The sequence below is a fragment of the Symsagittifera roscoffensis genome, chromosome 1 (genome assembly GCF_963678635.1).
Source record: "Symsagittifera roscoffensis chromosome 1, txSymRosc1.1, whole genome shotgun sequence".
NCBI classification, from domain to species: domain Eukaryota; kingdom Metazoa; phylum Xenacoelomorpha; order Acoela; family Convolutidae; genus Symsagittifera; species Symsagittifera roscoffensis.
In genome coordinates, this window is record NC_087062.1 from 70,616,488 (window position 1) to 70,641,576 (window position 25,089).

Below are 25,089 nucleotides of genomic sequence, written 5' to 3' on the forward strand. Positions count from 1 at the left end.
CTGCGCCCCGGGGTAACGGTAATGGTGTTGACTTACGCTTGTTCCGTTGTGGTTCCACGAGATCAACTCTGTTACCTTGCGTTCGATCCGTTACCGGCTTGTCTTGTGATGTAGAGTTTCTCAAGATGGCATCCAATTTTGCCTGTATGGCACATGAACTCTCAGCCTGGTCCCTACTCATTGTGTCCATTCTCATTTCCAGACTCCCTAACTGGCTGTTCACAGCGTCACACCGTTGCTTAATTACCTGCATGTCTTTTTTGATATTTTCCTCGCGGTCTTTGTCAGTGGCCTCTACCTTGTTTGACATTAGCTGAAACTTCTCCTCCGTCGCCTTCGCCAGATTGAAGTAGTTGTCCAGGTACTTGTGTTTTTTGTATCTTAATTCTTTCTTTATCACTTCTCGATCCTCCTCGCTGCACTTAAGTCTTCTGTCGATCTGATATAACTTCGCCATTAAATCGCCCAGCTCAAGAGGAGTTGTTGTTTCAAGCTCAGCTGCTGCCCCATGACTAGCTGTTGCCCCATTTTTGGCCTGATCGCCATCTCGGTTGGCCTCTGTTGTTCTCGTAGAAACTGTCCCAAACGTTTTGCCTTTCTCGGCTTTTTGTTCTTCTTCCACTATGTCTCTCGATTTCATTCCGACCATCATTGCTATCCTTTCTGTAAGTGACGTTCTTTTCGCTTGAGACTCGTCCTTTATAGTTTCTGGCGTGTTACCCGTCGTATCCTCCACAGAGTTTATCGGTGAGAATTCAATCGACTTTTGCTTCTGTTCTTCTGCATTCGGCATCGGTGTCGACTCCATTGTCTTCTTCTCTACTTCATCAACACTCTGATCTGGTGTCTCAAGATCAATTTCTATAGCAGGTTTCGTCCGTCCCTTTTCAGCGCTTCCTCTCGTCTTGTTTTCCTTTGCACTTCTTGTGTTGACGATGCTCACTGAAAATTTCTTCCTTGTTATTTTTTGGTCCGACGGCATCAGTTTTTGTTGCGACGAGTTATGTTTTGTCTTCGGTTCTAGAACCCTTTTTTCTGCTATTGGTACCCTAGTACGCCCCATTTTTTTTACAATTTTTTCTATCTACAATATTAATTTCTATCTACACAAATTTCTATTCTACGGATAAACTTTCTAAAAATATTCCTAATTCTCTTAAGTAAAATAAATCTCCAATTCGTGATCTTAATAAAATGGATCTTTCGCGATTTTAATCGTCCGGACCGGTCCTTTTGATTTTAATTGAGCGTTGAGCAGCGTCCCAAGACCTTCTTGTACCGTCACACAACTTTCTTGTAGCGTCCCAAGACTTCCTGGTGATGTCCCTAGACTTATATCTACCGTCCCAAGACTTCTCTGGTACTGTCTCAAGACTCGTAAGTACTGTCCCAAGACTTTCTGGTGCTGTCCCAAGACTTCCTTGTCCCAAGACTGCCTGTCCCAAGACTGCCTGTCCCAAGACTACTGTGCCAAGACTGCCTGTCCCAAGACTGCCTGTCCCAAGACTGCCTGTCCCAAGACTGCCTGTCCCAAGACTGCCTATCCTAAGACTGCCTGTCCCAAGACTACTGTCCCAAGACTGCCTGTCTCAAGACTGACTGTCCCAAGACTACTGTCCCAAGACTGCCTGTCCCAAGACTGCCTGTCCCAATACTGTCTGTCCCAAGACTGCCTGTCCCAAGACTGCCTGTCCCAATACCGCTTGTCCCAAGACTGCCTGTCCCAAGACTGCCCTTCCCAAGACTGCCTGTCCCAAAACTGCCTGTTCCAAGACTGCCTGTCCCAAGACTGCCTGTCTCAAGCCTGCCTGTCCCAAGACGGCCTGTCCCAAGACTGCCTGTCCCAAGACTGCCTGTCCCAAGACTACTGTCCCAAAACTGCTCCACTTAGTGTTGGGACAATGGGAACTCTTTTCTTTCGTTGTCGGGACTCTCGAACCACTGTACCTGTTACCACCACTTGAGCACCATTTTCCCAAAAAACTCAATCTTACTGGCCAAAAGTTAGAATGACCAACCCTCCTGTAATTATTTCCCTTTTAATATTTTGATGCAAGTTGAAGCCCAACTTTTTAGGGGTGTCTTGTGATCACCTGTTTGTTCGAAACCAATTAAAACTTTTTTACCAAAAGCGTCAAAATTTGAACAGAGAAAAAATAATGATAAAACAGAGAAATAAACCCACCTAAAATTCAAAGGTGACTTGTGTCAACCCTTTATTCAAACAATAAAAAAAGTTGTCTGGTACCCGATTGCCACGCGTTTTCCTCCCCCCTGCTGGCGATCTTATGGGGTATCACAAAAACTGTCTAGGTCCGTTCCCCCCACCCAATCCGACCAGAGTACCTGCCTTAATTCGATGTTAATTTGGATATCCGCTTCTTATAATCAACGCGTGTTAGAATCTAATGTAACTAAATTGATGATGTCGATCAATTAGTTACTCTAATGTGTCCGCCCTTTTTACACTTTACAACCACCAACCTCTAACCTAACCAGCCCCCCTTCTAACCTCATCCCTCTTTAGCCCCCCTCTTAAACCGAAAAATACCTTAAGCGCCGGGAGCTAAACCTCTTGAGTGAAAACCGTAGAACCTGTTTCCAGGCCTGCTTGAGTAAAAACGTTCCTCAAAACAGTGGGGTTCCGCTTATCCAATTTTACACTTATCACCTATAATGTAAAGTGGATGTTAACGATACCCGTGTGACCAACTTGAGAACATCCCCGTCCTCTCTAGTTGCTCTGATCCCGTGCTGGTTGTTTCCTTGACTTGTCCTGCACTCGATCACCAGCCTCACTTTCCCTATTGGCTGGTCACCTGTTCCAGTCAAGTCTCCTAATGGTCCAGCTAAGTCCCTGTGAACCACTTTCCTACTCGACTGGTCACCTGTTCCAGTCATGTCTCCTAATGGTCCAGCTAAGTCCCTGTGAACCACTTTCCCACTCGACTGGTCACCTGTTCCAGTCACGTCTCCTAATGGTCCAGCTAAATTGCAAGCTATCTGAAAACCCTTCACAACGCCCCACACTTGGGCACCTTTTCAGATTGCTAAAATGATTGAAACGATCGGTCTTATAAAAACAGTATGGGTATACTATTTAATTAATATAAAGGTTTGATCCAACTAATTTGGTGTCAAAGTCACTGTCATTTTTGTTTTATGGTTTTTGTTTCTTTTTCCATTCTTTTTCGGTTTTTGTTTCGCTTTTTGTCTTTTGCTCGTTTTTTTGTTACCCCAGTTACCCCCTTACTCGGTTAGCTAAGCTTCATTCGGAGAGGGTACCAGGAAATTTTCTCGAGTTTTCTTAAAAAGCTATCACGGTACAACCGGAAGGTTTACACGTTCCCGCTGAACCGTACCACCGGTACTCTAGAATGGGCATGTAGCCCGGAGCTGCGTCAAGTGGGTTCGACTCCGTAGTCATGATGTCGTAGAAACACCCAGGAGTGCCATAAAAACACTATGTAACAGTCGCCTACTTCGGTCACATAATGGGTTAACGAAAAATAGGCCGGCCCAATAACCATTGGCTCAAGAGTCAGGGTCACTATTTCTTGTGTTTTTCTACCTCGAACGGTCGGAGCCAATTAGGTTCGCTTGCGACATGAGACTAAAAACCCGTTACAATTAAAGGCCACTACCAAAATACCCCCCACTCTAGAAAATAAGAACGTCCCCATACTTAGGTCTCAAAATACCCAAAATACACGAACGCCGTTAAAAACAGGGTCGGAACAATCCGTACAGTTACTTTTTATTAGACAGTGGAACTTTAATCCATTTCAGATGGATCAACCTAAAACTCTCCTAACATCAACATAACAATCATAACACACTCAAGAAAATTAAATTGGGTACTCACATACCAGCACACTCGAGAATTGGAGTAACTAAATTAATCAGCAACTCTAGCATTAAAGGGAACTAAGTTTCAACTCAAGAAGTTTGTAATTAACAAATTCCAGCAAAGGAAATGAGTTTTGACTTGAGAAATAAGTTTTGGGATTGGACCATTGGGATACCCCAGCTGTTCACCTTTCCACTGAGGGTTCACTCTGGTTCAACTCGAATAAAAATACTCTCCTTTTGTAATCACTCCTTCTCCTATTTCAGGATAGGACGGCTCTACTCGCGTTTGTTTTGTATCTGGAAATTGCGAATAGCAATTTCCAGCTTCTTTTTTCAAGTACTTTACCGCGATTGTAAATCGGTTGTTCTGATCTTGTATTTCTGGCCAAAAGTTAGAATGACCAACCCTCCTGTAATTATTTCCCTTTTAATATTTTGATGCAAGTTGAAGCCCAACTTTTTAGGGGTGTCTTGTGATCACCTGTTTGTTCGAAACCAATTAAAACTTTTTTACCAAAAGCGTCAAAATTTGAACAGAGAAAAAATAATGATAAAACAGAGAAATAAACCCACCTAAAATTTTATGGTTTTTGTTTCTTTTTCCATTCTTTTTCGGTTTTTGGTTCGCTTTTTGTCTTTTGCTCGTTTTTTTGTTCCCCCAGTTACCCCCTTACTCGGTTAGCTAAGCCTCATTCGGAGAGGGTACCAGGAAGTTTTCTCGAGTTTTCTTAAAAAGCTATCACGGTACAACCGGAAGGTTTACACGTTCCCGCTGAACCGTACCACCGGTACTCTAGAATGGGCATGTAGCCCGGAGCTGCGTCAAGTGGGTTCGACTTCGTAGTCATGATGTCGTAGAAACACCCAGGAGCGCCATAAAAACACTATGTAACAGTCGCCTACTTCGGTCACATAATGGGTTAACGAAAAATAGGCCGGCCCAATAACCATTGGCTCAAGAGTCAGGGTCACTATTTCTTGTGTTTTTCTACCTCGAACGGTCGGAGCCAATTCGGTTCGCTTGCGACATGAGACTAAAAACCCGTTACAATTAAAGGCCACTACCAAAATACCCCCCACTCTAGAAAATAAGAACGTCCCCATACTTAGGTCTCAAAATACCCAAAATACACGAACGCCGTTAAAAACAGGGTCGGAACAATCCGTACAGTTACTTTTTATTAGACAGTGGAACTTTAATCCATTTCAGATGGATCAACCTAAAACTCTCCTAACATCAACATAACAATCATAACACACTCAAGAAAATTAAATTGGGTACTCACATACCAGCACACTCGAGAATTGGAGTAACTAAATTAATCAGCAACTCTAGCATTAAAGGGAATTAAGTTTCAACTCAAGAAGTTTGTAATTAACAAATTCCAGCAAAGGAAATGAGTTTTGACTTGAGAAATAAGTTTTGGGATTGGACCATTGGGATACCCCAGCTGTTCACCTTTCCACTGAGGGTTCACTCTGGTTCAACTCGAATAAAAATACTCTCCTTTTGTAATCACTCCTTCTCCTATTTCAGGATAGGACGGCTCTACTCGCGTTTGTTTTGTATCTGGAAATTGCGAATAGCAATTTCCAGCTTCTTTTTTCAAGTACTTTACCGCGATTGTAAATCGGTTGTTCTGATCTTGTATTTCTGAGATTTTCATTTCTCGCGAGAGAATTGAGCATGACAGGCTCAATTCGAATTTTTGAAAAACTAAATTTCCACCCAAAATTACGTAGTTTGTAATTCTCAAGGTCAAATTTCCAAATATGACCGTCTGGCACAATATTTGGAAGTTTGACCTTGAGGAATACAAACTACGTAATTTTGGGGATGAAATTTAATTTTTTCAAAAATTCGAATTGAGCCTGTCATGCTCAACTTTCTCGCGAAAACTGAAAATCGCAGAAATACAAGATCAGAACAACCGATTTACAATCGCGTGAAAGTACTTGAAAAAAGCAGCGGGAAATTGCTATTCGCAATTTCCAGATATAAATCAAACGCGAGTAGAGCTGTCCTATCCTGAAATAGGAGAAGAAGCGATTACAAAAGAAGAATATATTTATTCGAGGTGAACCAGAGTGAACCCTCAGTGGAAAGGTGGACAGCTGGGGTATCCCAATGGTCCAGGTCCGAAACTTAATTCTCGAGTCAAAACTTATTTCCCTTGCTGGAATTCATCAATAGCAAACTTCTCAAGTTATTATACTTAATGCTAGAGTTACTGATTAATTTAGTTACCCCAATTATCGCAATTCTCGGGCATGTGAGTACTCCATTTAATTTTGTTGAGTGTGTTTTATGATTGTTATGTTGAGCTAAGGAGAGTTTTAGGTTGATCCATCTGAAATGGATCAAAGTTCCACTGTCTAATAAAAAGTAACTGTACGGATTGTTCCGACCCTGTTAATAACGGCATTCGTGTTTTTTGGGTATTTTGAGACTTAAGTATGGGAACGTTCTTATTTTTTAGAGTGGGGGGTATTTTGGTAGTGGCTTTTAAGCTGTAACGGGTTTTTAGTCTCATGTCGCAAGCGAACCGAATTGGCTCCGAACGTTCGAGGTAGAAAAACACAAGAGATGGTGTCTCTGACTCTTGAGCCAATGGTTATCGGGCCTATTTTTCTTTAACCTCATATGTGACCGAAGTAGGCGACTGTTACATTAATTTTCAGAGCCTTCTGAAAATAATTTAAAAAAACCTATATTGTTGAAAAGTTCTTTGAGGTTTTTGAGCACTGCTTGAAAAATTTGACCAAAAATTGCGTTTCATCAGCGCGCGTCAAAAAGTACTGTCTCAACTCGTTGGATTAGTTTTTGGATGGTTGTTTTTTTTTAAATACAACGGTGTTTCATTGACCCTTTTGTTCAGTTACATTTTCTTAAATTTTGCTGAACTATGATTAAAAATTCCGGAAGATGTTCGATGCGTGCAGTGTATAGAAATTTTGAAGCGCAAAATATAATCCTCTTTTGTAAATAGCTTTAACCCTTAGTACTATTTGCAGCACTTTGTTTAAAAAAGTAATTTATTTTATTCTTAGAAAGCGTTTGCGCTTGACTTCTCCTTTGATTAGATTTTGATAATTCTCAGTAGAAAACGGTTTTTTTTATGAGTATAGATTTTACTGATAGAACAAATCAAAAAAAAACAAAGCCCATTAACTCCTTAAAGGAACCAGATAAATACCCAATCGACCTGGCCTCTGAAAAGGGAGCCTCTAACTAGCTCAATGCTCTACCACTGAGCAGATACAACTTCAACCTGAATAAATCAGAGTTCAGAGATGGTATTTACTTAAGATACGGATGGGAACCAACCAAAACGCCACTCACATATGCATGTGGTGCTGATTTTAACTTGACACATGTGCTTCACTGTGCAAAGGGTGGTTACACACACATAAGACACAATGAAATTAGAGACTTATTCGCCAACCTCATGAACGAGGTTTGCCATGACGTCGAGATTGAGCCGAAACTTCAGCCGTTGCAAGGCGAAAGCTTTGTCAACAATTCAACCACAACTGAAGATGAGGCGCGACTTGCTTGACATTAAGGCAAACGGACTCTGGGGTTCACGATTCAGCCGCGCTTTCTTTGATGTGAAAAATTTTAACCCCCATGCCAAAACATCGCGAAAACTGCATAAGGATGCATACAAATACCACGAAACGCTGAAGAACTCCAAATATCAGCAAAGATTTTTAAACGTAGAGCAGAGTAGCTTCTGCCCGCTAATTAAGATAAATTAAGATCTAATTATCGGCTAAGATAAATTAACATTACGACGATGCATTTAATGCTGATTTATGACTTCATTGCTGATATATATGCATTTTTATATCGCTGGTATGGTCCTATCCAGCTTGTGCACTTACCGTAACTAAACGGAAGGGCCCCTTGTGTAATTTAGTTTTTTGCTTTAAAAAAAGTAGAAAAAGATTTTTTTTTATGAGTATAGATTTTCTACTCCTTCTGTTGCAAACTGATAAGCTTTTGTTTTATAGCATAGTTTTTCAAAACACATTATTGATTTTTTCGTATTACAGATATTTTGTTTCATTTTAAAAACATTTTGTTGGCTGACACATTAATTTTGTTACTTACCGTGAGAGAACTTTGAAAAAGCTTTTTGTGTACATCTCATGAACTATTGTTTTGTTCGATATGAATTGTTCTGCGCTTCTTTCACATTTAAAAACAAGTTTAAAAACTTTAAATAGCATGTTGCTCCTGTTGCGTTTTCGAAGAAACGGTGAATGGCTACACTAAATAACTGGAAGAACAATCTGTATCCGTAAATTTTTTCTGCTGCTGTTTGGAACAAAGTTCCACAATATATCCAAATATTCCACTCTCTAGAAGTTCTCTAGACCAATCTGAAAATCCAATAGAAGTTTAATTATAGCTTATTCTTGTTTAGAAAGAGAATATGCATTCCCTGCGAGCTCTGAATTTGGTACTATTTACATATATATTTTTTTCAATTTCCAAAATTTTCCTTGTTACGTTTCATTGAACTTCAGAAGAAATTATTTTCCTCTGCGAGTTTGGACTAGTTTACTCCTTTTGTTGCAGTTTGATTAGCGTTCTAATTTTAGTTTGTAGCTTGTTTTCAAAACTTTATTTTGATTTTCTCGTATTACAGATGTTTTTTTTCCGAAAATCTTTATATGCTTATGTGCACTATTTGTTTTTATTTATGGTAAGTAAACTGTGAAGAAGTGTGTACATCTCACGAACTATTAAACTAAGGTTTTGATTTCTTTTCGATTCAAAAATAGGACAAATATGTCTTCAATACGCTACAACAGTGTTTAAGCTTCGTACAGACTGCTTGATGTAGTTCAAAATTGGAGAAAAACTATTCTACGCCATAAAGCATTACCGTCACTTGTTCTTTTTTCCAACTTCTAAGGCTGTACCTCAAGTCCAAAAACGTAAAATTGAAATCTAGTTGGTGGTGTTTTCATTCAATTTTAGTTAACCTCTCGTAGCAATTCTCAATTGATATGTTTTTGAATCGGAACTGATTACGAAGTTTAGACCAGAATAAGCGTTATTCATGACAATAAATTACTTAGGATTGACATTTGTTAGAAATATCAGTCGGTTATTGAAATGCATAAATTATAAACAAGAAAATCGACTTCAAACCGTGTTTTTTCAACTTTCCTACACATCATTTGGAGGCCTAAATTTTATGAAAACGCCAATAACTACTGAAAAAAGATAAAGTAATTGAGTAATTCTTCAAAAAAGTTTTCAAATGAATCATATTTTATGACCCGATGAGAACATTTTCGGCTTGAAGTCCCTAAGTTTACTATTCGGCTCGAAGTTCCGTCGGCCTGATGTTCGGCACCCATATTTTTAAAAGTTAATGTGTAAAGCCTTTAGGTTTATTAATTTCGCGAACTCACTATTAGGATATAATGTTTTCACTTTCTCATGTTTTTTAATGACGTGATAACTTATTTTCATTCTCGTGTGAAAACTGATAATTTTAGACCCCGTCTATACTGATACCTGCTTAAAACTTAAATTGAAACTTGCAAAGAGAGTAGCTTAGAGAGTTTGCTGTTGATGAAAGTCAATTTTCAGTAAGTTCGAAGTAAATATTGTGCAAAAAGGTCTTTAATTTATGGCATGTTTGAGAGCTCAAGCAGCGAGTAAAAAGCCTATGCAATCAAAACTTATGTAAATAAATACAAAAACAATTTTTTTCAGAAAAATGAGTTATATTTGCCATGCATGAAGAAAGTTGACTTTGAATTATCTACAATAAGGCAGTATACTCTGACCAAAACTTTTTCATCTGGCCTCATCAGCGGTTGTTTGAGCACTCTTTTATTACAGCCACTCGAAGTTTTAAAAACGCAGCTCCAGGTTAACAAATCATTGAAACTGTGGAATGTCAGTCAGCATATTGTATGCAAGTTTGGATTGCCAGGTATTGACTCTATATTTTGAAAGAGCATCCCTGAATTAATGGGTGCTATGGGAAATTTTGGCAAAAAGCAAAAATTTAATCTAAACATCACTTCATCTGCGGAACGATATGCAACCTGAAATTTTTTCAAAATGCCTTATATTTACTAAAATTCTCGGAGTGCTATTTCCCGGAATATTCGTTTATTTGAGTTAATTGTTCTTTTAGTTTCATACTTAAGTGTCTCTGATATTAATGATGTGTTATTGCTATGTTTGCTTAATTTTGTTTTCGGTGCGAATATGTTGGTGTTCAGAATCTGAACTGATGACTCATCGAATCTTCTTAAAAAACCCCTTCAAGAAATGGGAGGGGGATTTTTAAATGGTTATTTTGGATTTACTGATTTTGGTTCCGAACTTCCTATTGAATTGGAGAGATCGATTTTTTTTGAGAGATGGAGAAAAAGAGGAGTTAGGGATTTTAGTATTGGTAGTCTAGTATAATCTATCACTGCAGTCTAGGCTGTCGGTGGTAAGTGCGGTCGGGTGTACCCGGCAGTTAAACAGATGGTCAGTGGTGTGTAGTCCTATATATTTGGATATGGAGATTTGATTTCTCATTAAGGAAACTTTGTAGTTCATTGGTATGGAGATTTTTGATCCCGCAAACATAATCCTCCAGCTTGAAGATACTCTCCTGATTGTTCGTAGCCCAGTGTTAGAGGGTGGAACTGATTTTCCGGTTGTACACTTTATAGGTTAGAGTATGGTGATCTGATGTGTGCTGTTGTTAACATCCAAGCAAAAACTGTTTGGAGAGCGTTTCTTTATGTTTTCTGACTGGAAGTATTTTTGTTTCATTGTGTAAATGTGTGATATCGCTCATTTTAACGCAGCCATGGTTTTTCTACGTATATGGTTTTGCTATGGTTGCAGAAGTTCCAGTTAGTGTAGCTCAGTGAGGGGGTCAAAATGGGTGATGCATTGTTCAGTACACTTCTACCAGTTGCCTTGTAATTGATGCCTTGTAAGAGATCAATGGGTAATGCATTGTTTAGTAAACTCCTCCCAGTTGCTTTGTAAGTAATAAGGAGTGTTTCTTTCGAGCAACCACAAGTAGTGCCGGCAAGTTTTTTCAGAAGGTTATTTCTTTTTTGAATTTTCTCAGTCTTTAGTACAGTGTTCTCTTATGTTAAATTGGTTGTCGAATGTAACGCCTAGAAATTTTGAGTTTCCAAAGACCGTCGAACTTGGTTTTTGTTTCTAGGTGGAGCTCATTTGTCCAATTGAAAAGATACTTGTTGTAGATTCATCTTTTGAGATTACTTTATAGTTTACAGTATGGTTATCATAGGTACTGTCCCAAGACTTTCTGGTGCTGTCCCAAGACTGCCCTGTCCCAAGACTGCCTGTCCCAAGACTACCTGTCCCAAGACTACTGTCCCAAGACTGCCTGTACCAAGACTGCCTGTCCCAAGACTGCTTGTCCCAAGACTGCTTGTCCCAAGACTGCCTGTCCCAAGACTGCCTGTCCGAAGACTGCCTGTCCCAAGACTGCCTGTCCCAAGACTGACTGTCCCAAGACTACTGTCCCAAGACTGCCTGTCCCATGACTGCCTGTCCCAATACTGCCTGTCCCAAGACTGCCTGTCCCAATAACGCTTGTCCCAAGACTGCCTGTCCCAAGACTGCCCTTCCCAAGACTGCCTGTCCCAAGACTGCCTGTTCCAAGACTGCCTGTCACAAGACTGCCTGTCCCAAGACTGCCTGTCTCAAGACTGCCTGTCTCAAGACTGCCTGTCCCAAGACTGCATGTCCCAAAACTGCATGTCCTAAGACTGACTGTCCCAAGACTGCCTGTCCCAAGACTGCCTGTCCCAAGACTGCCTGTCCCAAGACTACTGTCCCAAAACTGCTCCACTTAGTGTTGGGACAACGGAAACTCTTTTCTTTCGCTGTCGGGACTCTGAATCCACTGTACCTGTTACCACCACTTTAGCTCTAATAAAAACTTCCCAAAAAACCCAATCTTACTGGCCAAAAGTTAGAATGACCAACCCCCTCTATTTATTTCCCTTTTGATATTTTGATGCAAGTTGAAACCCAACTTGTTCGGGGTGTCTTGTGATCACCTGTTTGTTCGAAACCGATTAAAACTTTTTTACCAAAAGCGTCAAAATTTGAACAGAGAAAAAATAATGATAAAACAGAGAAATAAACCCACCTAAAGTTCAAAGAAGACTTGTGTCAACCCTTTATTCAAACAACAAAAAAAAGTTGTCTGGTACCCGATTGCCACGCGTTTACCTCCCCCCTGCTGGCGATCTTATGGGGTATCACAAAAACTGTCTACGTCCGTTCCCCCCACCCGATCCGACCAGGGTACATGCCTTAATTTGATGTAAATTTGGATATCCGCTTCTTATAATCAACGCGTGTTAGAATCTAATGTAACTAAATCGACCAAACGTCGATCAATTAGTTACTCTAATGTGTCCCCTCTTTTTACACTTTAGAACCACCAACCTCTAACCTAACCAGCCCACCTTCTAACCTCCCCCCTCTTTAGCCCCCCTCTTAAACCGAAAATTACCTTAAGCGCCGAGTGCTAAACCTCTTGAGTGAAAATCGTAGAACCTGTTTCCAGGCCTGCTTGAGTAAAAATGTTCCTCAAAACAGTGGGGTTCCGCTTATCCAATTTTACACTTATCTCCTATAATGTAATGTGGATTTTAACGATACCCGTGTGACCAACTTGAGAACATCCCCGTCCTCTCTTGTTGCTCTGATCCCGTGCTGGTTGTTTCCTTGACTTGTCCTGCACTCGATCACCAGCACCACTTTCCCACTTGGCTGGTCGCCTGTTCCATTCAAGTCTCCTAATGGTCCAGCTAAGTCCCTGTGAACCACTTTCACACTCGACTGGTCACCTGTTCCAGTCATGTCTCCTAATGGTCCAGCTAAGTCCCTGTGAACCACTTTCCCACTTGACTGGTCACCTGTTCCAGTCACGTCTCCTAATGGTCCAGCTTAGTTGCAAGCTATCTGAAAACGCTTCACAACTCCCCACACTCGGGCACCTTTTCTGATTGCTGAAATGATCGAAACGATCGCTCTTATAAAAAACAGTATGGGTATACTATTTAATTAATATAAAGGTTTGATCCAACTAATTTGGTGTCAAAGTCACTGTCATTTTTTGTTTTATGGTTTTTTTTTCCTTTTTCCATTTGTTTTTGGTTTTTGGTTGCTTCTAACTGGCTCAATGCTCTACCACTGTGTGACATTCGACCAGAATGGATCAAAATGCAGATTCAGCATATTCGATTTTTTTTAGCAGCGAACCTTCCGAATTGGCGATTTTGAAAGAATAAGAGTGTTATTGGAACGATTGGCCAAACGGTGAAGGTCAAGATATTCTGGTGTTTTGAAATTTTAAAAATTCGAAGTATGACGTAATATTTCTGAGAAACGTCAGAAACGGCCATTTTGGAATAAAGTCGAAGAAAAACACAACAACAGTAGTTGCGATAGCGATAACAACGGAAATTGTGATTGAGAAACAACAACACATTGCAGGAATAGCAGAGCCCGTTCCGAGTTGCAACTATTGTGTCGCTACAATAGTTGCAAGGCCGTTGCGAACAACGGTGAAGGGTGGAAAACCAGCCTTCCCGAAGGAAATAAGAGCCTTATTTCCCCGGACTCAAGAATCCGGAGGGGTCTCGGGACTGGAACTGATAGTGTTTTATATAAACTTTTAGCTTCCCTGTCATGTCTTGATTTGAATTTAATTAACATCTGAATTCATTTTTTTAAGATGAGAAGCTAGGAGTTGGGGGAAAGGGTTGATCCATCTTTGATGGAGATGATGATTTTATCTACTGAACAAAAACAATAATATTTCAATAAGTAGTAGTAGCCCTGATTTTAGGAGTGACCTCGTGGTCTGGGGATACTGAGACCCAGCCATGAGCTCACTATTTTTGCATGTAATTAAGTTAATTTGAGTGTTTTGACCGAAGCCGAAAGCAGTAACGTTTTTTGTCGACCCGATGTTAGAAAGACCACCGAAAGTACTGGATTGGTAGAGACAGTGAAACGCATGTAAAGCTCTGTTAGGTCGTTGGCCAGTCGTTTTAGTACTTAGTTTTGTTTTCCTTCGATATGTATCTTCCGGGCGAATGTTACATAGATGTTTTTATGGCGCTCCTGGGTGTTATTCTTTTTTAACATCATGACCGGCAGAACCGTTAACGAGCACTCCGCGCCGAGCGGATGCTCACATTAACGCCCTTAATAGGCCTAAACCGCCGGGGTGGAAGGGTAGTTCGGAGCGCGGAAGCCTTCCGGATTACCGTGAATAGCTTTTTAACCTAGTTAAGACCGAAAATTCACGAATCAGGAAGGGTGGGGGGATCGGCCATTCCCTCGTTCCCTGAGAGGTTTGTGACCAAAAACACTTAAAGATATTTATAAAACCAAACAAAGAGTAGTTTAGTACCCAAGAAAAACAAAAAACATAAAAAATAACCGAAAAAACCAAAAACAGTAAAAAAAAAAAGTAAAAAAATCAGTAGAAATCATCCCCCCAGACAAGATGTGATCCGACCCTCCCGTTTGTTGTTGATAGATATATTGTTGTTACAGGCATTTATATCAGTCAGGATCGTTACGATCAATTTTGTAGCCCGTTTGTGATGCTTGTACTGTAGGGTTATTTGAGCATTTAAGCACGTTAATGATAAATTGCGCTCAATCCGGAAGGGTCAGCTGATTTGCGCTCAATTCGGAGGGGTCTTGGGAGAAGACTGATCCGGCAAGCAGTACAAGGAGCATCAAGAAGGGGCTCAACGACAACAACAATCGACTGTTGGGTATCGTTAACAAGTTTTGTATCCCTTTTGGTACAAAAAGTAAGATAGTAATCTGTGGGGTGCTCGACAGTGCTGCACTGTAGTGACCCTTCACCGAACTCCAAATATCCGAGTTAAGCACCTTAATTCGGATATTAAACAAACCCGGAGGGGTATAGCATTACTAATATTACTACTTATATAGCCTATATTAATACTCCTATATCGTTTTTCAGTGAAAAACACAGAAAGCAGACCGGTTTTTAGGGTGAAAATAGCGATATTTTGATCCCCCCACAAGTCGCGATTTTTGAGATATCGATATTTTTTGAAACGAAAAAAAGCGCTAAATTAGTCTGTTACATCGTAACTGCACTATCATAATAGAAAGAACCGGTTAAGTTTAGTTCGGAAGTGGTTGGAACTATTTTGGAACCAAAAACCGAAATTTAGTGATTTTTGAGAAAACTAAACACTATAAACTCAGAAATTTTTGTAAATTTTTTGAGTTAGAACAGTAAAAATAGTTGTTCGGACAACGTCCACTAGTGAATCTACAAGTTTTAAAACCCGCTACCAGAAAGCCTTCCGGGTTGCAGAGAAATCGAACTTAAAGTGTTTGATTTGCTGGATTCATCAATCCGGAGGGGTACAGGTAGCATAGTTTTTCGCATATTTTTTCAACTAAACCGTTTTAGATCGGGTCTTTTGCATTGAACTAGAAGAGTATAGGCCTTCTGAGCTCGGATCAATAATTTTTAAGTCGAAAAGAACAGGATTGCGGAAAAAGTTAGGCGGAACCTATAAGAGAAAAATTTTTTGACTTTAGAAAAAAGACGTTTTGGTTAATAACTTTGGAACTACTAGGCATATTGAGTTGATCTTGGTGTCAATAGATCAGAAATTAGCCGAGCTTACTGATAGGGACAAAAGTTTTTCGAAAAAAAAGCGTGAAAATTTTTTGAGATTGTTTTTAGCAAATTCACCAATTTGGGAGGGTAGACCCTTCACGTTTTATAAATTTCTTTTAGAAAAGCCCTTACACCCCTACCAAAAGGCAATAGCGGTTGAAAAAAGTAACTTTAGGCTGTTCTAGACGAAAAAGGAAGGCTAAAGGCACAGCAAAACCTTAATCGAGCCGAAGTTAGGCGAGCGATAAGACCCTTCACCGTTAGCGTGAATTGTCAAATAAGAGGCTTATCTGCAATCCGGAAGGGTCTAGGAAAGCATTACATACCCTTCCTAGTTAATTGAAAAAGCAAAGTCGCATCGGAGAACGTATCCGGAGGGGTATAGGTTGAAAGAAGGAAATCTCCGAAAAGCTACTATTACAAACCAGAGGGCTTTCAAATTAGGAGGGGTCCCAATCCGGAGGGGTATTATATTTGCTAATTCGGAGGGGTCCCAATCCGGAGGGGTCTTATATTTACTAACTCAGAGGGGTCCCATTCCGGAGGGGTCTAAATTTTGTTAGTCCGGAAGGGTCCTATATTTTTTTTCCAATCCGGAGGGGTATTATTTTATTATAGGACTTAGATAAACGGAAGAAAGACTAAAGTGAGAGGTATTAGGTTATTAGCAGACAGGCTAGGAATCAGTGACTGCACTGGTAACTTGCCTTTCAATAAAAACCAGACCAAAACAAAACAGGTCCGAACTCGGATATTCGCGACACTAAGTCTAAACTAAAAAGAGCGGAATTCATTGGTGTGGATTGAAACCCAATACGTTTTTGTGAAAAGTGACTGCCCTGAGGATTGTAGTAGGTCTAGCTCGGGCAGTCCGAAGGCAGATAGGTAACATAGTACTCGGTGGGTGCAATAGACGCGCACTTGAAAAAATTACTGCCTTCAAAGTTTTGTCTGTTTGGTGCAGCACCGAGCAGGGAAAGCTTTTTCTTTAAAAGACGAGTTCGACTATTGTACTGCGACCGACTGAAAGTACAACACACATACGTTTTTTTTATAGAGGCATTCATATTCTGTCATTATATATTTTTTTTGTTTTTGATTTTAAATCAACATAAACTGTGCTTGATTGGGTAGTGAGTACACTATCTTTTAAATTGACTGATAAAATCATATTGTGCTAGTTCTCAAATCTTACGACTGATAATCGATTAGTGTGAATAAATTATATAAAAACTGTACTCTGATAACAATACAGGGATTCTTGGTCACTATTTTACAGTATCTTGTGAAATTTATTGTGTTGTGTCATTATTATCAGTAGTCAAACTATAAGGTCACTAGCAATCGAATTGAGTGTATAGGCGTTAAGAAGTGACAAATTGAGAATGAGTCTAGACAAGTCAAGGATACCTAAACGAGGTAATAGCTCTAGGAAATTCATACCTAAAAAGCAAAGAAAAACGATGACCGATCCTTTTGTGGATTGGATCAAACGAGCCCGGACCGACAAAGGGGAGATGGTTTCAGGCAGAATGGTTGAAACAAGGAGTCAGAAGACCTCAGAAGACCAAAAAGAACTGTTAGACGTGGAGGTCAATACGGACCATGCCATGAACGACAACCAGGAAGTACATGGACTGGAAGGGAGAGGCAGAAGGCTGGCGAGTGAATCTACTCCGGTAGAACAAGGCCATGATTTTGCCACTTCCACCGGGACATTAGATCGAGAGGAGATGTCGGAACTGTCCGACATCTCGACTGAAATAGCGGCAACTAGAAGATCTCCAACAGACAACACTATGATGACAGGCGGGACTGAGAAACAAACAACGTCATCATCGTTCTCAGAAAGAATGAAAAACACCTTAGGAAACATCTTTCCATTCACCATGGGAGGGGGCACAGGAAATGAAGGTGAATCCCAGGAGGAAGAGGACGAAGAAGAGCAAGTGGAGTTTGAGTCTCAAGGCAGCCTCAATAGTTCGACCCAGGAGAATGAGGCACACGTCGAAAAAGAGACTGGAACCATGGACAAATTTGGTGTGATGAGAACGATAAGCAAAGAGGTAAACACACCGGGCCAGTCGAGAGGCTTCGCGATTATGCCAAATTCAGAGCCGCAAACTGGGGAAAGTAGAAACAGAGGGCTAGGCAACGCATTGGCGGATCCTGAGGTGGATAATGAAAAGACGTCGAGGCAGAGAGTCAAGGCCCGAATCTCGACCAGCACGAAGCTACCTGGGACCGACAGGGTTACACCGCCACTAGTGACGCCACTCGTGGATAACGGAGCAGCACTAGAAGAAGCCTTGAACAACATAGTGGACAGTTTAGGAGAACAAAATGAACAGATGTCCATAAGAATGAGTGAACTAGAAAGAGCGGTTCATATTGAAAGAGAAAGTATGCGGGAAGAAATAAACCGCAATAGACAAGAAGCTGGTAGGAGCGAAAAACGCTTGAAAGAAAGAACGGACGAGCATATAGCGAAGAACTTGTCGCGAATGACAAGAGAAGCGGAACAGAGAGAGTTACGCTTAAGAGACGACATGGAGAAGTTAAGAATTCAGCAAGAGCAGTCTCTTGGGACTCTTGACACAAAGATAGACGCGATGATGGAGAGGCGAACTCAGGCTATCATGGATAGGTTGGACGGGCTACTAAGCAGCAAGAGTGGACCAAAAGAAGGGGAACCGAACTCAGGAGGTCCCAGCAGGGAGCCGAAGGTGAACTTCAACGACCATCAAAAGAGGAGGATATATGGATCCACTAGAGGCAGGGGCAGTTCATCAGGCTATGCCACAAGGGATAATAGAACATGGGGCCCGAACAGTAGAGCAAGTTCAACTGGGAACAGACAGACGTCTAATGAACGACCAACGCAAGGCACACATGCGACTGGGAGAAGTGATTCCGGTAACAGAGGGCATGCAAGTGAGTCATGTGGGCCAAGGGGGAAACACTCACGGCGATTCGGATTGCAGGGATGCACCGCATACAGAGCCTTTGACAAGGTGTGAGGACACTCAGGCGGGACACTCAAGGGATGCTACGGCAATGGCCACAGCCTTTGAACCCCTAAACGGGTCTTTGGAGACATTCCTTACAAGGTTATCCAGGACCAATGAACGCAGTGAGAAGTCCAGAAGAGTCTTTAAGAAACCAAGATGCTATAAAGTCGAATCTGATGACTGTATTGATACCTGGATAGAGGTGATGAAGCTGCATTTCGAGGAAGAGGACTTGTCGGAGAGACAGGAAAGCAGTGCGCTCACCAGTAACTTGGAAGGGACAGCCCTGAACTGTGTCATGGCCAAGAAACAATATCAGCGTGACACACCTGAGAAAATCTTCGAAATCTTGTTAAACCGTTTCGGATCGTGGGTGCAGGGGCACCAAGCGATGATGCGCTTCGAGAAACGGAGGCAACGAGAAGATGAAACAATAGACAAGTTTCTCGATGACTTGGAAATGCTGAGAAGACGCAGCCAACCGGATGAGTCAAACCGAAGGATGAACCTGGCAGTAGCCTCAAAATTCATTGATGGTGTGAAGAATGATGAACTTCGGACGATGCTGGCAACGCAATACACACCACTATCAACCAATGTGCTAACACCAGAGGAGTTGAGGCTCAAGTCAAAAGAATATTTTTTGTTGAAACCTCCTTCGAGATCTGAATTTTAACAACGGACCAGCAAACCAAGGGAACAATTGGTACAAACCGAGGGATGATATGGACAAGAGATGCTCTTGTGCAAACTGCAGTTCAACGGACCATCATGTGTCAGCATGCCCAACTTACAAACAAGGCATGAAAGCAATAGGCTTTAGCCTCGAGGACGAAGATGCGTCAGAATTGGACCATGAGGATTTCATGAGAGGAGTAATTGCGAAATTCGGCCCGAGGTGTTTCTTTTGCAACTTGGAAGGTCATTTTAAATCAGATTGTCCGCAATTCTGGGATGCAGTTGCAGACATCAATCATCCAAGGCATGAAGAAGCTTTGTCAGGAAAGAAAAGCCAGCAAGGCTCGCCTGTTGAGTGCACACACATATGCAGATTATCTGAGGCAGGTGGAGCCACGCACCGAGTCGAGAGCTGTGCGAGCACTACTAACAAAGGTTGGCCCTCGCATGAAGAAACTTCATGGACGCTACCTAGAGGTCTATGGGTCGTATCAAGTGATGCTGAACGTGGATGGAATCAGTATCTACACCAGGACTTATGTAACAACAGATGATGACCAAAGGGGCAGATCTATTTGGGCGAGGAGGAACTTAAGGTCCGCAGGCTAGGCCACGACACCATGATGGAACAAGATGCAGTACACATTGGGTATGAAGCAGATGTGACCGCACATCTGCTCGACACCAACGGAACGAAAATCGGAGTCACAGGGCTTCTGGACACAGGAGCGGCAGTGAGTGTGATATCGATAAAAACTTGGGAAAGAATGGGCTTCACGAGGGAAGATCTAATTCCAACGAATCTCCGACTGGCCGCCGCCAATCGAGGAGCAATCTACGTAGCCGGAAGATCACCAATAACCATCCTCCACATGGGAGGACGGGATCTTTGGATGAGCTTTTTGGTGGTAGAGAATTTAGACGACTCCGACCAATTCATCTTGGGCAGAGATTTTGTCAGAAATTTTGACGTGATGATAGACTTGAACAACGGTCTGATACGGATTAGGAACCCGGACCGGAAGTATGTTAAGAAACCAATTAATAGGATAATAACAGACGAAAACAAGGTACCAATTTTTTTAGATAGAAAAGTAAAACTACAGCCAGGACAAGCTGTGGTGACAATTTTTAGAATGAGAAATTTGAATTCGTTAAGTGATAGTAAACAGGTTTGCTTAGTACCGAATCCAAATAGTCAGAGTTCGGTGATTTTAGGCCGGAGCTTCTCGGTAACGCGAAACGGACTATGTGTCAGTGTGTTATTGAACACACTGGACACAACGGTTTCAATCCAGCGTGGAAAGAAGCTTGGCTACGCTTTGCCGATGAGGACCGACTATGAGGAGACACAAAACTTGAAGAAACATAGTGTGAAAGACTGTCCTTATCATGCCAATAAAGATAAAATTTTAAAGAGAATTAGTGAATTAAAATCTATTCATAAATTATTTTCAATGAAATCCGAAACGGACGACGGCTTATCGAGCTGCTCGAATTTTCCGGAACGCCCCTCGTCATATGAACTGGAATCTGACAAACCGGTTTTGCCAGAGATAGAACATTTAAAAGGGAAAATAGGTAAGGGAGATTTCGAAAAATTGCTCGATGAGGTCTTTGGATGCATGAAAAGAGCAGGCTTGAAGTGCAAATCATCGAAATGTGAAACCTTTAGGGATTCAATCAAGTACCTGGGAAGAATGGTGGACAGGCTTGGGGAAGCAGTGGAAGCAGTGTTGACATGGAAGGCTCCCAGAACGGACACACAGCTCCTGAGCTTCCTAGGGTTTGTCAATTACTACCGGGAATTCATAAAAGGGTTATTCATAATCCAATTCCAGGGCATCCTGAGTTACCTGTAGAGAAAGCAGCCGAGATAAAGATCCTGTCAAGGGAGGACCCGGTCCCATTAGATCTGTTGCTGCGCTCGAATCTGGTCCAGCAAGAACTCTCTCGCATGAACATAAACAGCCTCTCATTATTGGATAAAACTGTGCAGGTAACATCGCAAGTGATGCGGATGCTGGGTGGATTGTTAGAAAGAGAAGTGACCAGAGATGACCCCGAGTGGACAGCAGTAGTGGCAGCGCTAACATTCAGGGAGAAAGTGAAGATCATGCCGTCCAGACGACAGCACGAAGAGAATGAGAGGGATTGCAGGACAATAGTTTAGCAACTAGTATCCTCAATACCCCACGAGATTTTAAACAGTACTTCTTACGGACGGAAAGAAAAGGGGAGCAGTACGCGAAGGAAAACCGTCATCTTTGTGGACCAGGATAAGGAAGGTGAAAAGGTAGAAAAAAACCTGCTGCAAGACTATTTGTCCGGGGAGACGAATGATGAGAAGAACCAGCGAGCACAAGATCAACACCCGGGACAAGAAAGTTTGTCCGGGGAGTCTGAGATGGACAAAAAAATTCCTGATGAGAAACAGGACCTAGAGAACAAGGTTTTGTCCGGGGAGTTCAGATGGATGCGAAGAAGGCACAGACATGATCTGGAGGAGCGTGCAGACTCCAGCACAATCTCTTCAACAGATGACAATTCCCGAAACTCAGGAATGGACACCTATTCAGACAGGAACTTGAGCTTGGGATCAGAACTGTCCGAACTAGCGATCCACACACTACTAGTGGAAACTCGGGCAAGGGATCTGGACAGAGAGGTGTACCAGGATCCTGACAGCGATCGTTACCTTATACCAAGCGAAAGAGTCTTTGACAACGCAGCGGTTGATTTGGAGACAATAGCGGTATCGAAACGTTCGATAAGTCTGTTGCCGCAGAAAGAGGTAGTCAGGACTGATCTTCAGCCGTTTAAACAAGAAACACAGCCGTTGGCGAAGATTTGGTTCGTTAAGATGGAAGAAGACACACACCAGCCCAATGAGCTGAATAGTCAGATGAGGGTCATGAAGGCAAGATACAGACTCTCGGATCTTCTAAGGGCGCAGAGAAATGATCGCATGACAAGCAACCTGAAAAGGTGGATCGAGAATGGTTCTCCGGATAAAGGGGACCTCGAGGAAGATAGTTATCGGATCCTGAGACAGTACTTCATGCAGAAGGAAGGGAGGTTATATTTGAACAAGGACGGGATTGTGGCTTGCAAAAGAAGAGAGGAAGACAGAGTCCTATACAAGTATAACGCGATAGTGTTACCGCAACTCAGACAGAACTATTATTCAGGTTGCATGATCAGATGGGCCATCAGGGGATCGATAAAGTATATCAGAGGATCCTGAAGCGCTTTGAGTGGCCTGGGATGAAAAAGGCATGCGAGAAGTGGGTAACAGCATTTCTGTCATGCCAACAGGTCACGGATCCAAGGAAGTTGCAATTTCCTTCACAATCGATCGAGTCGTCTGAATTCAATGAGGTGGTGCAGATAGATCACCAGAAGATATGCATGACAGACATCATGTATAATCAGGTGTTGGTCATGATAGATCATTTTACGAAGTATGCAGAGGCCGTGCCCTGCATAACTGCATCGGCGGAAGAGACGTGCGATCACCTGATCAGTACGTGGATAGCGAGACATGGCTGTCCGATGACGTTTCAATCGGATAATGGAACAGCTTTAGTAGGAGAGCTTACGAAAGAGCTTATGAGACGCTCACAGGTTGCTCAGGCTCACTCCACGATATACCACCCTCAGACGAATGGCTTAGTGGAAAGACAGAATAGGACGTTAGTGTCGATGCTGAGAGTATATTGTTCCGGGTACATGACCGATTGGGACAGATACCGTCCACAGGTGATGGGAGCATATAACAGCACGCAACACTCCACCACCGGAGTCAGTCCACACATGATGCTAACTGGACACGAAAAGTCTTTACCCTTAACCTTTTTCTACCCAGAATATAAGGGAAAGAAAGCGTCTCCACAGGTCTACGTGAGGGATGTGATCAGACGCCAACAAGAGTTGAACGATTTGTGTAGACGAAATACTCAACAAGCACAGGCAAGGCAGAGAAAAAAAATTGACAAGAAAGCAGCTGGTGCTAAAGCTTACTCGGTGGGAGATTACGTATGGGTATTTCAGAACGTTATACCACCGAAAGGGACGAAAAAGCTCCTAAAAAAGTGGAGGGGACCCTTCATGATTACAGAGGTGCACCAGGAGGGACGCTTTTATAGACTGAGTACTGGACGAGCCGCCCACTACGAGAACATCAAGCCACACACTCCATCGACAGAAGACTGGTGTATACCTGCAGACATGGAAGAAGGGGATTATCTAATGATGGATCCTGCTTGTGAGGTGAATGAAAAAGGCACCAGGGAGAAGAACGATGGAAACGAAATCGTAGAGGAAGGTACGGATACACCGCTGGACCTGGATCCAAACGAGATGATCGAAGCAGATGATGAAACCTTACCCTACGCAGAGGAGGATTGGCAGGATCCCGAACAGATAGAGGTTCATAAGAACTTGGAACCGGATCTTCCGTTCACGATACAGACTCGTCAGAAGGACGGGACAAGACCAAGAAAGAAATATAATCCTTACGGGGACGACTTTGTAGTGGATAGGATAGATCTGAAGAAGATAGTGGAGGCAGTAGTGGGTCTAGAAGAAATAACTGTGTCACAAGACATTGACATAGTCGATGATCACGATGATGAGTGGGTCGACGACCGGTCGAAACCCGAGGTAGAATTCGACGACGAGCAACAGCAGTCATATGAACAAGACTTGACGAACCTGCGTGTCTTAGAGTGGCTGAACGAAATGACCTCGGACCCAGAGGAGACCAGCGTCACGATTCAAGACGTATATCGTGAAAGCACGAAATACATCAAGACCGAACGAGATGATCCTTCCTGGGCTGCCCAGGAAGGACGACTACTCATTCCAGCTTCCAACCTCGACTTGATACCCGGTATGCGATCGACGGGGACGTCGATGGATATTTTTGTCCGGGGAGTGGGGGTAGGACTTACCCACACCTAAAACTTGATAATAAAAAAATTAAGAGAAGCAAGAGAAACAGGAGACTTAGAAGCAGAAACAGGCGAAGAACCTAAGAAACCTGACATAGGTAAGGGTAGTTGAGTCATATTTTAACTTACCAAATGAATATTCAAGTAACATAATACTAACAGACAGTGATTTCATACTCACAAATAGAACATGTGCGATAGCAATCACAGCAGACATGAGTTTTAGGACAGCGTTAGCGGCAGATTTTAAGAGAGAATACAAAAAGAGGGTAACGAGGGTAACAAGGGCGACGGAGAAGCAGCGCGTGGACCCAGAGAACCTAGTCTTGTCCTTGACGAGGCTGAGGGACTTCCTCGTGGAAATGGACGTGAAGGAAGTCTCGCTTCCAGTGTACGATCCAAACAGAGGACGACTGCATCCTCGGGAATTGTACGCTCTTGTACACGTGATATTCTCTGATACTAATAAACAAGTATACTTACATAAGAAATATTAATTAAGTATAGGCTGAGTGACGTGCGAGAGGGTGTTAGGCTAAAGACTAAGTTGTATGTAATGTGTGATATGTGTGCTAGGTTATATCATGTGTTATGTTTTTAAGCTCTTGGGTAAGAAGGGGTTAGTGACCATGAACCACTGAATGACGATCTTAGGAGTAGATCCAAAGTTTGGACTGTCGAATTCCAAAATTTTAGAGACCGATTGATTTTAATAAACTTTAGGATAAATATCTTTTTATCTGAACTGTTTTTAAGCGAATTTTAACGATATATGTTAAGATGAAACTGACAAGTGTGATAGTTGTGACTTCTTTTCTAGATCCTGATTGATCATTTAATTACTCACTTGAGTCAAAACCTTGAAATCGAATCGAATCAAAT